Raw genomic sequence first — 18,103 nt, 5'->3', positions numbered from 1 at the left:
TTAGATAGATCGACTTTTAATACTGTGCTTGTACTATACATGATGTAATTGAATCTGCTCAAGGTCCTAGTGGCTAACCAGAGCTACTCTGGGGTGGTCTCTGGGAGAGATCTTCATTCAAACTGTACTATGACAACAAAAGAAAACACAAACAAACACACACATCAACCTACAGGCCACACAAGGGTACAAGCGACCTATGTGACCTTTAACCCCATCTGTCAAACTGAGGACAGAGAAGATACAGAGCTAACACTGGGAAACAGAGCTAACACATCACTGAATTGATCCATCTATCTGTTTGTTCATCTATCTGTCACTCTCTCTGTCTGTCTGTCTCTCAGTTATTATGTTAAAACAAACTCCATGGACGAATGGGTCATTCATACAGAGGTTCAATACAACAAACAAAAGTCTGATTTGGGTAGAGGGAGTACGAAATAATAGTAATAAAAAAAGTTTACATTTACAATACAGCACACTTTCCTGTTCATACATTCAAAGAAAGATTTAGAGTACAATGTTAGGGCTTTCGTGTAGTTTTCCTTTGGCATGACTCCAGACACATGTTAAACGTAGAAGATAGAAATGTGAAGTCTATGAACAGGACACTGATCTCTCCATAAACCCCAGAGGGATTGGCTTTGATAATGAAGAAAAGAGCCGTTAAACCAAAATCTGCCCGGACTAAATCTTAACAGATGTCCACAAAAGCTCCTATTAACCGAAAAGGTGAAGGCTTGTATCAAAAGATCAGCCTCTAAATCTATAACACATTTTGCCACAATGATTAGCAAATCGGGTATTGAAATACACACATTACTGTAACATGTAGCAACACACATTTATTTACTAAATGTAAATGCACAAAACACACTCTACCTGAATTGATGTCGGCGGCTGCCATGGACACTAGTAGCTGAGGTGGGAATGAGTAGACTGACTTCAGGAAATAGATGCCTCATGATCTTAACTGTTCAATGTATCAACTAAAAAAAAAACCTCTCTTTATTTCTCTTTGTTTCTTCACTTTTTCCTTAACTTGCCCAGCAATCCATATATTCTCTCAACCATCTGCCTTCTGTCGCTGCTTCTAAATCTCAGTTTTTCTCTGGTAATCTGATCCTAGAGAAAGACGTTTAACCCTGCCGTTTGCTGGGGTCGCCATAGACCAGGAGCAGAGTGAAGTTTGACATTCACACATGCAGACACATGGACAAACAAAGTGTGAGAAAGACCAAAAAGTGTGATAATGGAGATAAGAAACAAAAAACAGCACACAAATACCGACAAACACACAATCTCTCTTTTGCTCTCTCTCTCTCACACACACATACACACGCAAGTACCTCCCTATTGGGTCTCAGATGCTAATTAGAGATCAGCGTTTTGAGTGAAGCTTGAATGAGGGCTTCTCTCTGGCTCGCTACCGTGCCATTACTGTCTCGAGCAACCCAGCAGGCTAACCAGCCAGCCTGCTTTAAACAGCACCTCCACATCAGTCACCACATCATGCGTCTCTCCCTGAGAACCAAATCCTCGACAAAAAAGGCATTGCTGAATTCTGCTGGGTGACGTCAGTTACCTCAGCATGCACAGATCTGTGACCATAGTCCATCATTTAAAATGTATAGTTGATGGTTATTCAGGAAACTGTAGATAAGTACCACATTAAGTCCAGAATGTACGTCCAGAATTTAGTTTTTGCCTTTTTATTAGACAGAAACAGAAGGCAGTAACTGGAAATTATTGGAGAGAGAGAAGGGGGGGGGAATGGAATCGGGACACAGTCCCTGCTGAAAAGGCCAGCTAAAACCAGCCAAAGCTGGTCTGCTGGTTTTAGCTGGTCACCCAGCCTGGTCATAGATGGTCAGGCTGGTTTTAGAGGGGTTTTGAACACTTTTTTAGCTGGTCAGGCTGGTTTTAGCTGGCCTTAGCTGGTCAGGCTAAAAAGTTCCAATAAAAAAAAAAAAAAAAAAAAAAAAAGGTGCTCACAACACCTCTGAAACCACCCAACTGGGTGACCAGCTAAATCCAAAATTTTGTTTTGTTTTGTTTTTTCAGCAGGGAAGGTCATACTCAAACCTACATCACCTACAAAAACACCTTGAGTCAAAATGTTAATGGTCCTATTGGGGTATTCAAGGTGAAATTTTAACTATCAGAAGATTTATCTACATTATCTACAAATTATAATATGTAGATAATGATCATTATATATATATATATATATATATATATATATATATATATATATATATATATATATATATATATAATAAGTGGTTTACCTTTATTTTTTTAGGTTACAAACTGGTAATTACAAGGGTATTATGCTATAAATGTGGTTTATGAGGACATTTCTAGTGTCCCCATAATTCAAATCACTTAAAAAAACATACTAAACATAAACAATGTTTTAATGAAAATGTAAAAATGTAGAAAGTTTTTTGTGAGGGTTAGGTTTAGGGGTAGCATCGTGGTGACGTCACTGCCACTTAGTGGCGAATGGCGGTTGTTGTTGTTGTTGTTGTGTGTGTGTGTGTGTGTGTGTGTGTGCGAGTGGGGTGGAGTAGCTTGACTGGCAAGCTTTTGAGAAGACCATTACGTTCCTAAACAGTTTGGGGCATTCTAGACCTTTCCATGCTCAGCTCTGCGGTGCGAGAATGACAAAGCTCTCTCTTTTACCACTAAAAGATCAGATGTCGAAAGGTTTTACTTTATATTCTTTCTTCTGTGGTTATAGCTTTCCCCCTTTCCTTCATTGCATAAATGAAGTATGGTTTATCATCCTGTCTCTTTTGCCCTCAGACTTTAGGAAATCCAATTTATTTTAGCAAACTGGTCTGTTTACACTTACGACAGCTATCACTGTTTTAGAAGTGGTTCATATGACTTCTGCTCTATATTGCAAGTCTTCTGAAGCCATACAAAAGCTTTGTGTGAGTAACAGACAACACTTCTTGTTCTAAAATCTCTTTCACATACATGTACAAATATGATGCCTCCAGATGCAATGCACCAGGTTGGACGTCAATGACATAATTGGTTCTTGCATTCTAATGGTCACTAATCTGGCACAACAGAAAGCTATCATATGTCTTCAGAAGACTTGGAATACATTGCACAAGTCTTTTGGACTACTTTTATGGTGCTTTTTTTGTTCTTTATGGAGCTTGACATCACCTGTCCCCATTCACTTTCATTGCTATGATTACAGCCAGAGCATTTGGCCAAACACTATTTGAGACCCAAATTTTTCCAAATTGTTTGCCAGGTACATTTAGAAAATAAGTTAAAAAAAATTAGCTGTTTATGGTTTGAATCACGTAACCCACTTCACAGTTTTACTCCCAAAGTTGTTTCATACAGTCAAGTGTTTTACTGTACGAACACTTTGAAAAATCAGTTCGATCGAATCATTATAAAAAAGTCTCAAAACAATAATTAATTTGCGAATCCGACATTGCTACCCCTCTCAATCTACCTTAAGTCAAGCACCTACGCCAACACATAAAGTATGTATTGAATTTTGTACACGGAGTGGACCACATCCCCCAACTCAAACACACACACAAGCAGTCACACACTACCTCATCTGCCTAAATCTCCTTAGCAACTGCCCTTTCATCATGGCCTGAAAGATTCAGATGTATTTCTGTATGTGAGATGTTTCACATTTCTCCATGTTCCTGGTCATGAGGTCTGCGTGCTTTGAATGCTTAAACATGCTCATCATGGCGATCCAGTAATGACCTGTAATGTGTGTAATCATACTTTAAAGTGCAGACTCATCACCATAATCATATGCTAAATTTAATTCTGTCATATGGAGTTGAAGTTGATACTATAGAAATTCTACAGCAGAGCGATGACATCTCAGATCATTACCTCGTCTCTTGTTTGTTGCGATCAGCTAATGTCACTCAATCTACACCACGCTATTGTTCAGGTAGAACTAAGATAGCTTCACTAATAATCTTCCAGAATTGTCTCACATATTCAGTAACCCAAAAAGTCAAGAAGAACTTGATGTAATAACAGAAAGTATAAATACAGTCTTCTCTAGCACTCTTGATAGTGTCACTCCCCTTCGATTAAAGAAAATTAAAGAAAAAAGCCTTGCACTGTGGCACAATGATCACACTCATGCTCTCAAGACAGCAGCTCGGAAAATGGAGCACAAGTGGAAGAATACAAAATTAGAGGTATTTTGCAGTGCATGGAAGGATAGTGCCTGTAGCTACAGACAGGCACTAAAAGCTGCCAGGTCTACATATTTTAGCAAACTCTTAGAAAATAACCACAAAAATCCTAGGTGTTTATTCAGTACGGTGGTTAAATTGGTTAAGAATAAAGCATCGACTGAACCAGATATTCCGTAGCAGCACATTGGTAATGACTTCATGAATTTCTTTACTGATAAAATTGAAATAATCAGAAATAAAGTTGGAACTCTGCAATCAACTGTCACAGCACCTAAGAAAACAGTGTCTAATAATTCTGCTCATGAGCAACTTCAATCCTTCACTGTCATAAGTCATGAAGAGCTAACAAAACACGTTTGTTAGATCCAATACCAACTAAGCTCATAAAAGAGGTATTCCCTGTAATCTCAGAACCTCTTCTTAATATTATTAACTCCTCGCTATCCTTAGGACATGTCCCAAGAAACTTTAAAATGGCAGTTATCAAACCTTAATCAAAAAGACACAGCTTTATCCTAGAGAATTGGCTAATTACAGACCAATTTCAAATCTACCATTTATGTCGAAAATACCAGAAAAGGTAGTGTCCTCCCAACTATGTTCATTTCTACAGAGAAATGAAATATATGAAGAATTTCAGTCAGAATTTAGGCCCCATCACAGTACAGAGACTGAACTTATCAGAGTTACAAATGACTTGCTCTTATCATCTGATTGCGGCTGCATTTCTCTTCTAGTGCTTTTAGATCTTAGTGCTGCCTTTGACACGATAGATCACAACATTCTCTTGAATAGGCTGGAGAATTATGTTGGCATTAGTGGACTTGCATTAGCATGGTTTAGGTCCTATTGATCAGACCGCTACCACTTTGGATGTGTAAACGAGGAATTGTCAAATCAAACAGAAGTTAAGTATGGAGAGCCACAGGGATCAATCTTAGGACCTCTGCTTTTCTCCTTATACATGCTTCCACTGAGAGATATTATCAGGAATCATGGAATAAGTTTCCACTGTTATGCCGATGATACCCAACTTTATATTTCTTCTAAACCCAATGCAAATTCACAATTTTCCAAATTAGCAGAGTGTATCAATGAAATCAAAGATTGGATGGCCAGAAATTTCCTTCTACTCAATTCCAACAAAACAGAGGTACTAATGATTGGACCAAAAATCTCTAAAAATAAGCAGCTAAAATATGATTTGACTCTCGATGGATGTACTGTTACTTCGTCTTCTACAGCAAAGAACTTAGGTGTTATATTTGATACCAATCTTTCCTTTGAAAATCTAACTTCCAATGTTTGTAGAACAGCATTCTTCCACCTGAGAAATATTGCTAAATTACGACACATGCTCTCTGTTGCCGATGCCGAAAAATTAATTCATGCATTCATGACCTCAAGACTAGATTATTGTAATTCATTACTGGGAGGATGTCCAGCAAGTTCAATAAATAAACTTCAGTTGGTTCAAAATGCAGAGTGCAGACTAGAACCAAGAAATATGATCATATTAGCCCCATTCTATTGTTGTTACATTGGCTACCTGTTAAATTTCATATTTATTTTAAAATTCTGTTAACTACATACATAGCTTTGAATGGTCTAGCTCCACAGTACTTACGCGACCTTCTGACACGCTATATTCCATCACATTCATTATGATCACAAAATTCTGGCTTCTTAATAATTCCAAGAATATCAAAATCCACAAAAGGAGGTAGATCCTTTTCATACTTAGCTTGTAAACTATGGAATAGTCTCCCTAACACTGTTCGGGATGCAGACACACTCACTCAGTTTAGTCAAGTCAAGTCTAGACTAAAGACTCATCTATTTAGACAGGCATACACCTAATTTATCCTTCAACTCACAATTAGGCTGCTTTAGTTAGGTCTGCCAGAACCAGAAACATCCATCATGATCTATAACTCTGCATAAAATTGATTGGCATCTACGCTAATATACATTTTTTTTGTTTCCATGTCTCAACATTGGGATCCATATCCCGAGGTTACCAGAGCCAGCCAGATCCAGCTCCGTTCCTGCTTGGTGTCGGACTCCACTGCTACGTGTCACTGAAAGATGATGACAAACTACAGTCAGTGCCAGCCAGACATCACTTCAGTCTTCTGACTTCAGAGGATGAACTGATGCCAACTCCAGCAGTAAGATGGTATACTTCATATGCCACTGCCTGAACCTTGGACTTAGGATGAACCCCACCGAACCTCACCGAAATGACCTGCAGGCTGAACTGCGATGCACCTCGTTAATCTCTGCCTGCATCACCATTTGTCTATTGATGGACAACACTCTTGAAATGGAATACACAGACTATCATTTAATTGCCAACAAAAGCCTTCATTAGCCAACTAACAAAGAACAATGCATCTATGTGAACTTCTGCAGTTAATCCAGGATGGACTTCAAAGACATTAGTCATTAATGTTAAAGTAAAAAAAAAGTATTTTCTTTTCTTTTTCTTTTTTTTTTTAAACAATGGATCTTAAAGCTTACTTAATTTACAAATGTAAAACCATGACTTGCACTGCATATAAACAACTAATATTGGCATTATATCCATGTTGTTTAGCAAATGGGGAACTGGTACCCACAGTGAGCCTGGTTTATCCCAAGGTTATTTTTCTCCATTAACCAACATCTTATGGAGTTTTGTGTTCCTTTCCACAGTTGCCTTCAGCTTGCTCACAGGGGTTCTAAATACAATTATAATTTAATTATTTAATTTCTATACACATTTTACAATCATATTTAATCATACTACAGAATAATCACTGTAAGAAATTATAGATATTACAGTTTAATTTTTTGTTAATGCATGATTTCCTGTAAAGCTGCTTTGAAATGATGTGTGTTGTGAAAACAAATAAAAATGACTTGACTTGACACATACATTTGTGCTAAAAAATTTGCATACCCTTGGAGAATTGGTAATATATGTACCATTTTTAAAGAAAACGTGAGTGAGCAGGCAAAACACATTTCTTTTATTTCTTATGGGATTCATATTCAACTGTAGGTTATAACAGAATGGCACAATCATAAAACAAAACATGGCAACAAAGAAAAAAATGAAATGACCCCTGCTCAAAAGTCTGCATACCCTTAGTTCTTAATACTGTGTATTGCCCCCTTTAGCATCAATGACAGCGTGCAGTCTTTTGTAATAGTTGTTTATGAGGCCTCAAATTCTTGCAGGTAGTATAGCTGCCCAATCGTCTTGGCAAAATGCCTCCAGGTCATGCAAAGTCTTTGTCGTCTTGCATAAACCGCACGTTTGAGATCTCTCCAGAGTGGCTCGATGATATTTAGGTCAGGAGACTGTGATGGCCACTCCAGAACCTTCACCTTTTTCTGCTGTAACCACTGGAGGGTCAACTTGGCCTTGTGCTTATGGTCATTGTCATGCTGGAAAGTCCAAGAGTGTCCCATGCGCAGCTTTCGTGCAGAAGAATGCAAATTGTCTGCCAGTATTTTCTGATAACATGCTGCATTCATATTGTCATCAATTTTCACAAGATTTCCCATGCCTTGAGAGCTCACACACCCCCAAAACATCAGTGAGCCACCACCATGCTTCACAGTGGGGATGGTATTCTTTTCACTATAGGCCTTGCTGACCCCTCTCCAAACATAGCGCTTATGGTTGTGACCATAATACTCTATTTTGGTCTCATCACTCCAAATTACAGTGTGTCAGAAGCTGTGAGGCATGTCAAGGTGTCGTCGGGCATATTTTAACCGGGCTTTTTTGTGGCATTGGCGCAGTAAAGGCTTCTTTCTGGCAACTCGACCATGCAGCTCATTTTTGTTCATGTATCGTCGTATTGTGCTCCTAGAAACAACCACACCGTCTTTTTCCAGAGCAGCCTGTATTTCTCCTGAGGTTACCTGTGGGTTTTTCTTTGTATCCCGAACAATTCTTATGGCAGTTGTGGCTGAAATCTTTCTTGGTCTACCTGACCTTGGCTTGGTATCAAGAGATCCCCGAATTTTCCACTTCTTAATAAGTGATTGAACAGTACTGACTGGCATTTTCAAGGCTTTGGATATCTTTTTATATCCTTTTCCAGCTTTATAAAGTTTCATTACCTTGTTACACAGGTCTTTTGACAGTTCTTTTCTGCTCTCCATGGCTCAGTATCTAGCCTACTCAGTGCATCCATGTGAGAGCTAACAAACACTAATTGCAATTTAAAAATCCACAGGTGTGGAAAATTAACCTTTAATTGCCATTTAAACCTGTGTGTGTCACCTTGTGTGTCTGTAACAAGGCCAAACATTCAAGGGTATGTAAACTTTTGATCAGGACCATTTGAGTGATTTCTGTTATCATTATGATTTAAAAAGGAGCCAAACAACTATGTGATAATAAATGGCTTCATATGATCACTATCCTTAAATAAATGACAAAATTTCACAATTTCTGCAAGGGTATGCAAACTTTTGAGCACAACTGTATGTAATATCAGTGATGCAAATCCCCATAACAAAGCTTTTGGTTACGGCTTATCAATTTACATTGAGAAGAGCAAAGAGGCCGATCCATCTGTTCAACGTATCTGAAATGATGTCTCTTGCTCTATCAGCATATATGTTGAAGGAATGGTGATGTCTTATCTGTATTTTACAACCATCTTTATTTCTTTTTGCTATTTCTAAAAATAACCGATAACATGCACACTGTATAAGCACTGACATACAAGCAATTACACCTGCGTGAGCCAGAATCAGTCCAAAGCCAAAAAACAGAACTAAACTGGCACACAAACTATACTAAACTAATAATTTCCAGTTTCCGCTTCCTAAAACCTCACAGTAAAATTGCAGCTTCCCGTTTTTCATTGCTACATGTTTATTCAAACAAGCAAAGGTTTTCTCAGGGAACTGGGAATCTTGACAGATGTGGCCAGAGAGAAATTGCTTTCTTTTTCTCAGAACCTCTTCGAGAGTCAGATTGCAAAAGCAGAAATTTACCATTAAAATAAATAAACAAATAATAAAAAATATTATATATATATATATATATATATATATATATATATATATATATATATATATACTGGTGGCCAAAAGTTTGGAATAATGTACAGATTTTGCTGGTTCGGAAGGAAATTACTATTTAATTCACCAAAGTGGCATTCAAATCATTACAAAGTATAGTCAGGACATTACTGATGTAAAAAACAGCACCATCACTATTTGAAAAAAGTCATTTTTTAATCAAATCTAGACAGGCCCCATTTTTAGCAGCTATCACTCCAACACCTTATCTTTGAGTAATCATGATAAATTGCTAATTTGGTACTAGAAAATCACTTGCCATTATATCAAACACAGTTGAAAGATATTTAGTTTGTTAAATGAAGCTTAACATTGTCTGTGTTTTTTTTTTTTTTTTTGAGTTGACACAGTATGCAATAGACTGGCATGTCTTAAGGTCAATATTAGGACAAAAATGGCAAAAAAGAAACAGCTTTCTTTAGAAATTTGTCAGTCAATCATTGTTTTGAGGAATGAAGGCTATACAATGCTTGAAATTGCCAAAAAACTGAAGATTTCATACAAAGGTGTACACTAATTTTTTTTCAAATTGTAATAGTAATTTTTCACATTATTAATGTCCTGACTATACATTGCGATCAGTTGAATGCCACTTTGGTGAATAAAAGTACCAATTTCTTTCCAAAAATCTGTGCATTATTCCAAACTTTTGGTCACCAGTGTGTGTGTGTGTGTATATATATATATATATATATATATATATATATATATATATATATATATATATATATATATATATATATAGTATATACTGTATATATACACCAATCAGCCACAACATAAAAGCCTAACATTGTTTAGGTCCCCCTCGTGCCGCCAAAACAGCACCAACCAGCATCTCAGGATAGCATTCTGAGATACCATTTTTCTCACCACAATTGTTCAGAGCGGTTATCTGAGTTACCGTAGACTTTGTCAGTTCGACCAGTCTGGCATTCTCTGTTGACCTCACTCATCAACAAGGCGTTTCTGTCCACAGAACTGCCACTCACTGGAAGTTTTTTGTTTTTGGCACCATTTGGAGTAAATTCTAGAGACTGTTGTGCGTGAAAATCCCAAGAAATCAGCAGTCACAGAAATACTCAGTCCAGCCCATCTGTCACCAACAATCATGCCACAGACCAAATCACTGAGATCACATTGTTCGATGGTTGATGTGAACATTAACTGAAGCTCCTGACCCGTATCTGCATGATTTTATGTACTGCACTGCTGCCACACGATTGGCTGATTAGAAAATCGCATGGATGATTGTTGGTGTCAGTCGGGCTAGTTTGAGTATTTGTGTAACTGATGATCTCCTGACAACAGTCTGTAGAGTTTACTCAGAATCGTTCCAAAAACAAAAAACATCCAGTGAGCAGCAGTTCTGTGGATGGAAATGCCTTGTTGATGAGAGAGGTCAACAGAGAATGGCCAGACTGGTTTGAACTGACAAAGTCTACAGTAACTCAAATAACTGCTCTGTACAATTGTGGTGAGAAGAATATCATCTCAGAATGCTGTTTTGAGATGCGGTTTGGCGCAGTTTTGGTGGCACGAGGGGGACCTACACAATATTAGGCAGGTGGTTTTAATGTTGTGGCTGATCCGTATATATATATATATATATATATATATATATATATATATATATATATATATATATATATATATATATACACACACACACACACATACAGTGCATTCAGAAAGTATTCCGACCTCTTCATTTTTTTCAAATTTTATTTTATTTTTTCAAATTTTGTCAAGATCTGTGAGGTTGAATGGGGACCGTCAGTGGACAGCCATTTTCAGGTCTCTCCAGAGATGTTCGATTGGGTTCAAGTCCAGGTTCTGGCTGGGCCACTCAAGGACATTCACAGAGTTGTCCCTAAGCCACTCTTGTATTGTCTTGGCTTTGTGCTTAGGGTCATTGTCCTGTTGGAAGGTGAACCCTAGGCCCAGTCTGAGGACCTGAGCACTTTGGACCAGGTTTTCATTAAGGATATCTATGTATTTTGCTGCATTCAGCTTTCCTTCAACCCTGACCAGTCCCCCAATCCCTGCCGCTGAAAAACACCCCCACAGCATGATGCTACCATCACCATGCTTTACCGTAAATATAGTATTGCACAGGTGATGAGCAATGCCTAGTTTCCTTCAGACATCATGCTTGGAATGAAGGTCAAACAGTTCAATCTTCGTTTCACCAGACCAGAGAATCTTGTTTCTCACAGTCTGAGAGTCCTTTAGGTGCTTTTTTGTGTCTCGCACTGAGGACAGGCTTCCGTCTGGCCACTCTGCCATAAAGCCCAGATCGGTGGAGTGTTGCAGTGATGGTTGTCCTTCTGCAAGTTTCTCCCATCTCCACACATGGTCTCTGGAGCTTAACCAGAGTGACTATCGGATTATTGGTCACCTCTCTTACCAAGTCTCCTCCCCCGATTGCTTAGTTTGGCCAGGCAGCCAGCTCTAGGAAGAGTCCTAGTTGTTCCAAACTTTTTCCATTTAAGAATTATGGAGGCCACTGTGCTCTTGGGAACCTTCAATGCAGCCAGAATTTTTTTTTTTTGTAGCCTTCCTCAGATCTGTGCCTCAACACAATCCTGTCTCTGAGCTCTGCAGGCAGTTCCTTTGACCTTATGGATTAGTTTTTGCTCTGATATGCATTTTCAGCTGTGAGACCTTATATAGACAGGTGTGTGCCTTTTCAAATCACGTCCAATCAATTTAATTTGCCACAGGTGGACTCCAATCAAAGTGTAGAAACATCTAACAGCTGATCCGGAGAAATGGGATGCACCTGAGCTAAATTTCAATTGTCATAGCAAAGGGTCTGAATACTTATGTCAATGTGATATTTCAGCTTTTTCTTTTTAATAAATTTGCAAAGTTATCAAAAATCTGGTTTTTGCTTTGTCATTATGGGGTATGGAGTGTAGATTGATGTAAGAAAAAAATAAGGCTGCAACATAAGATAGGTAAAAAATATGAAGGGGTCTGAATACTTTATGAATGCATATATATATATATATATATATATATATATATATATATATATATATATATATATATATTGTAGAACTTTACAATCAGATTGTATTTGCTAGAATAAGATAAAAAAAAAAAACGAATTAACATGAACTAACAATGAACAATATTTTTGCTGTTAAATAATGCTGTTCATATTTAGGTAATGATACCGTAAATTTATACTGATGTTTACGTATATTAAGTTTAAGTTTAATATTAACTTAATATTAATAACATTAACAGAACAAAATATTTTAAAGCAAAATGAGATTAATGTATTATATAAATAACTTGTTTTTTTGCTTATTGGCTTTTGATCAAACTTTTGATCATCAGGGACCACCAAAAGAATGAAACAAAACAGTGATCTTTTAAAATCCAAATAAAAAAGACATCAGAGGCTCCAAGAGTTCCAGAGTCTTTATAGTTCTATCACAGTGCAGTCTCAGACTGTCAAGAAATAGTCCAGGACAGCCACATAAACACACCCTCACACACACACACACACACACACACCTTCAGAGAGAGATGAGAGAGATGGGAGGCCCTTCATACCTGGATATCTCATGGCTGCACAGGTGTGCTGCAGACAGTTCAGACAGAGGGGTGGTGAGAAGGAGGTAGGGTTGCACGGTAGACTGGTGCTACTGTATCATGATAATAAAGCTTCAAAATACTGGCGGTGCCACAGTATTTTTTAAACAGTAGTACCGTCAATACAGTAGTACCATAAGTTATGTTGGGGTAAAAAATATTATCTTTGCTAAATCCTTCATTTGAATCTATGTCTGCAATAACATTAAAAATATAGTTTTTTCGAGTGGCGTCCCCTTCATGCAGTGCCCAGAGCGCAAAATGTTGTTTAGAATTTGCTCCTTATATGGTATTGTTTATTTTTCAATGAGTTGTTTTCCCATGCTTCAAATACACACGTCTGAATCCCAGTGTGTTAATTTGGAAGGCTGTGTCTCCTAATAGATAATATGGATTTAAGTAAAACTTTGGAGAGTGAGATGCTTTTTACACAACACAATTCACGTAGCGAGATTTGGATTTATTATGGGTTTTGCCTGATGAGACCGGGAAAACCCATCCGCCATGAATGTTGATAGAGATTTCAAGCCAAAGGGGGAAACACCAGCAACCCTATTAAACACCTTTAGACACATCCCACTGCTTCTGCAGAATACACACAGGTTAGTGCCACTTAATTTAACCTAAATGCTTTATCTTAACATTTACAAATGTACAGTTTCTCTGAAAAATCGAACGTTGCACTCGTTTAATTTTTTTCCAAGAACAAATGCATGGTGGTGGTAACTTCGCAAAGTTCACACTTATGATTAGATCACGTCCCTGAGCCTTGTGATCAAACCGGTGTGTGTGTGTAATCTGCACACGCACTGCTGTTTACCAGGAGAGAGGGGCTGAAGCGGTTGTAATAGACTTTTTTCACACTCCGGGTTTTGGAACACAGAAGTAAACGATTGCAGGGTAAACTTTGACAGCGGTGAATGGGAGTGAATGGGAGATCACAGCAAATATTATTTTCACTTACCCATTTGCTCCAAGAGCAAAAGAAAAAGTCACTATTATATCTGAATGACTTCCCAGAAGAAGAAAAAAATAGAGTGCGGTGGATTAAGACTGATGGGAGAAGATGCCAGATTTAGTGTCACTCTCTCAGCAGCTGTAATCGAAACCACCTCGCAGCTGTGGTAATAATTTTATTTTTTTAAACTAATTCCAGGGTAATATAACACAAAGACTAATTTTATAAACTTACACTCAATATTTAAAAAAATAAAATAAAAATAATATAAAAAAGTTTGCTAGATTTACGCTGCTAAATAAGGCAGAAACGCGTCATCAAAGTCTGTGAAAAAGGTCTATAATGAAACAGCCGCTCAGAACAGTCTTTTCAACATTACAATATCTTTATTTTACCAATAATCAAATAATCACAGAAATAATGGAATAAAAGTTTAAAGCCGTTGCTGTTTGAACTGGCTGTTTTGATGCGGCAAAGGTTTTTTTTATTTATTTTTTTTTTACGTCAAACTAAGAATGTATTAGGTAACAAGTTAGTCCATTTAACCCTTCTCCCAATTCTTCTCCCCAATCAGTTATTTTCACCACTTCCGGAGCAACAAGTGGAATGGCTAGTTTCTAAGAACCACCTTTGCTATGAAAAACTGTGTTAAGAATTAACACACTATCGTGTGGTATCATGATACTTTAGCTGGTATAGTATCGTAAGATATGATTATGTTATCATGACAACCCTAGAAGGAGGGTCCACAGAAACAAAGGGAACAAGGATCTCACAACATCATGTTCCCTTACAAGACCAACACACCTAAACAAATCTATTCACATTGAACCAATATTCTCCCCAAAGCTAACCCTGGATTTGAACTAACCTGAATTATCCTAGCACTCTCTAAAAAGTGTACACGAGTCATTTGGTGTGTCGGTGTTGATTCCTGAGAGCACAGAGAGACAGAGAGAGGTTGACCAGAGGTCAGAATGGGGTCACCTGAAGTGCTCTGACCTTAAACCTCTCACATTCAAACATGTGTGCACGGCTGTGCCTTTCCCATGGCTTTTGTCATGCTATCTTTCTCTCTTATATCTACCCTTCAGCCTAAATTACTGACTTGTGTAATACTTTCCCCTTCTCAGAAAATAAAAACTTATTTGAGTTAATTATATTTTATATTATATAGAAATCATAGTTAATTACCAGAGCTGTGAATAATAGCATTTCATCCTGAGGAAAATGAGAGTCGTGAGAGTGAATGTGTGGTGTAACAAAAGAGAGAAATGACTTGACTTATTAACTGATGGCAACAAAAAGTTTAATTTTTCATTTCCATATGGTGTCATCATAGAGAGAGAGAGAGAATGAGAGAGAGAGAGAGAGAGAGAGAGAGAGAGAGAGAAGGTTTGAGATTTTTCTTGCTCCGATAAATTAGTTCAATGATAAACATTCACAACACTCACTCCCCAGTCCACAAAAGACTATTTAAACTAGTGCTTAATATATAAAATTAATTTATAATTATAATTATAATTATAATAATTTTATAATTTTCTTTATTTATCACACATTATACATTTGCACATATACGGTGAAATTCTTCTTTTTTCACATATCCCAGCTAGGCTGGGGTCAGAGTGCAGGGTCAGCCATGATACGGCGCCCCTGGAGCAGATAGGGTTAAGGGCCTTGCTCAAGGGCCCAACAGTGGCATCTTGGCAGTGCTGGGGCTTGAACCCCCGACCTTCTGATCAGTAACCCAGAGCCTTAACCGCTGAGCTACCACTGCAAATAAGGAACTACAGTAAATGCATTTTGAAAAGAAAATAACTATATAGTCAAATGTAAGCACTTTCGAAATCTGCAATTAATTACGTTTATGAAAAATCATACGATTAATCGTGATTAATCACAAATTTCAAAAGTGCTTAAATTTGACTCAATATATTCTTCTTTTCAGAAAACAATATGTAACAATAATGTTTTATTAAGATTGTCCAAACACAGTTTTCCACCGTATAACAATAGAAATGTTCTAATATAGCACCAATTCAAGTAACGTTAAAAATTAAACGTTTTCCAAAGTCAAAATGGGAGGTTGACTAAATGAAAGAACTAGATCCCATAGTTTGCATATTCATTGCGATGGGCATTAAATCTCTTAAACCCTTGTTCTCCACAATAGTAATCGTAGCTATCCACTTTGCTACAGCATTCGTGAAATTGCATTTACATGATTCGCGCCGTTTTGAACTCCACATGAAAAGCGCTTGCAGAGAACACCCTGTTTTTCTTATAGTGCTAGCACAGCGCACGTAAATTATCCTTGTTACAATAATACAAACTGTCCTGTAAGACGCAACATGGTGCCTGGGAGACGTGGATGCTTCACTCCAGTCATGTGACAGTCACAGCGAGTCATGTGAATGCAGCTTTTCACAGGTCCCATCTGGGTTTGTTTTGTACAAAAAGTATGGTCCTTTCTCCATCACTTGATCACTGAATCACTGTTGTGTGTGTTTGTGGTGTGTGCGTCAGTGTAGTGACACTGGTGGCCAGCAAGAAATGTCAGAATCTAATGTCAAATTGGTAAATGCATTAATCGCGGTTAAGAAAAAATAAAGCGTTAAATGTTTTAAATTAATCGCTTGCGTTAACGTGTTAATTTTGACAGCTCTATTTAAAACAAAATGGCAAAAATGTTTATTAACTTCATAACCATGAGCATGTTAACATATGACTGCCTATATTTACATATTATCAAACTATGTTCAGTAATCAGCAATAGAGGTTGACCGATAGTGGATTTTGCCGATACAGGAACTAAGGTGGTTGAAAAGGCTGATAACTGATTAATCATCCAATAGTTTTTAAAATCGATTTACAGAATGTAAACAAATTCAAATTCAAGAGTCCAAAATGAATAAAATCCCAGATGAAATTAAATTTGTGCAAAATCCCAATAATAACTAATAATAAAAAATAAAATAAATAAATGAAGATTTGGTGCATAAAGTGGAAATTTCAACTATAAACAAGAATACACTTACTTATTAAGACTCTTATTTTGAAATGACAGCCACTTGAGTCTGTTACAATGTTCTATATTTAATTATTTACCAAATTAAGCTTTTTATAGCCAACATATATTTCACCAGATGATGTTTTGTATGATTATTCACGATATATGAAGTTGGAGACACAATGTACTGTATGTGCTGATGGGGCACTTTTCCATATAGTCGCATTTTTTTTTGCATGCCCTCGCTACAATTTGGAACACTTGATTGATCTAATCAAAATAAAAACTAAAAAATATGCATTGAAGTGAGGATAAAAATATGAATAAATACTGTCAATGATTAAAGATTCAGATACAGCGAACCCTTAAGAGGTTTCAGTGATTGATTTTATTTCACCTCTAGAGGCTGCTGTTTTTCTGTAGAACCAAGCTGTTCTAACTGAGGAAAAATAATAATAATAATAATATATATATATATTTTTTTAAATCAGCATAGATTTGTGCCAATAACCGATAGTTCCAAAAAGCAACTATTTGCACCGATTAATCGGTAAAACCGATGGTGACAGAATGACATGCCCCTCCCATGGATCACCGTCGGCCCGCCTCTTAAGAGGGCTGTTCAAGAAGAGCTGCCGCCCCACATGCCTCGGAACCTATGAGGGGAGCCGCTGGACCCCACCCACTAGCTCCTGGGCCTTACCCACTCAGTCTGCACTACCCTTCCTGCACACAGCCCCATGCACCATGGGGATGCCAGATTCCCCTTTGTTTTGGACACTTTTCCCTTTGGACACTTTATTCCCCTTTTTCTGTTGTTTTTATTTTAAATCAACGCCTCTCTGTGGCCTGATGCCAAACCCACTGTGTCTGTCTCTTGCTCACCCTGCCAAACAGTCCTGTATATCGCTCTACCTCTAATCAGCAACTTGGCCCATTCTGATGGACAACAGTGTAAACTATCCTATTATAAAGAGGTTTGCCAAGCATAACGGAATATTTAAATATAGAAGTCTTAAAGGCACACTAACATATAGCTTGTCAGAGTGAGGCTGCTGAAAAATGGTCATCAAAAACTAAATTCTGACTGTTTTGATGCAAAACACCTTGACTTAAGTGGACTTCGGTGGGGAAAATGTTTAAAATGTGTGAACATGCTCCCTTAAAATACTCAAGTCACCAACATAGACTATACTGCAACACACACACACACACATATTTCAT

General features: G+C 37.5%; 1 protein-coding gene across 1 annotated transcript in view; it reads right to left on the bottom strand.

Annotated features, from left to right (window-relative positions):
* The window catches only part of LOC127444711 (neuron navigator 2-like), a 150,070-nt gene that overhangs the window by 39,977 nt on the left and 91,990 nt on the right, over nt 1-18,103 (bottom strand). The window lies entirely within an intron of this gene.

Source organism: Myxocyprinus asiaticus, chromosome 1, assembly GCF_019703515.2.
Source record: "Myxocyprinus asiaticus isolate MX2 ecotype Aquarium Trade chromosome 1, UBuf_Myxa_2, whole genome shotgun sequence".
Taxonomy (NCBI): domain Eukaryota; kingdom Metazoa; phylum Chordata; class Actinopteri; order Cypriniformes; family Catostomidae; genus Myxocyprinus; species Myxocyprinus asiaticus.
Note: the sequence above shows the minus strand (reverse complement) of the source record. Positions and strands in the feature narration are given on the sequence as shown.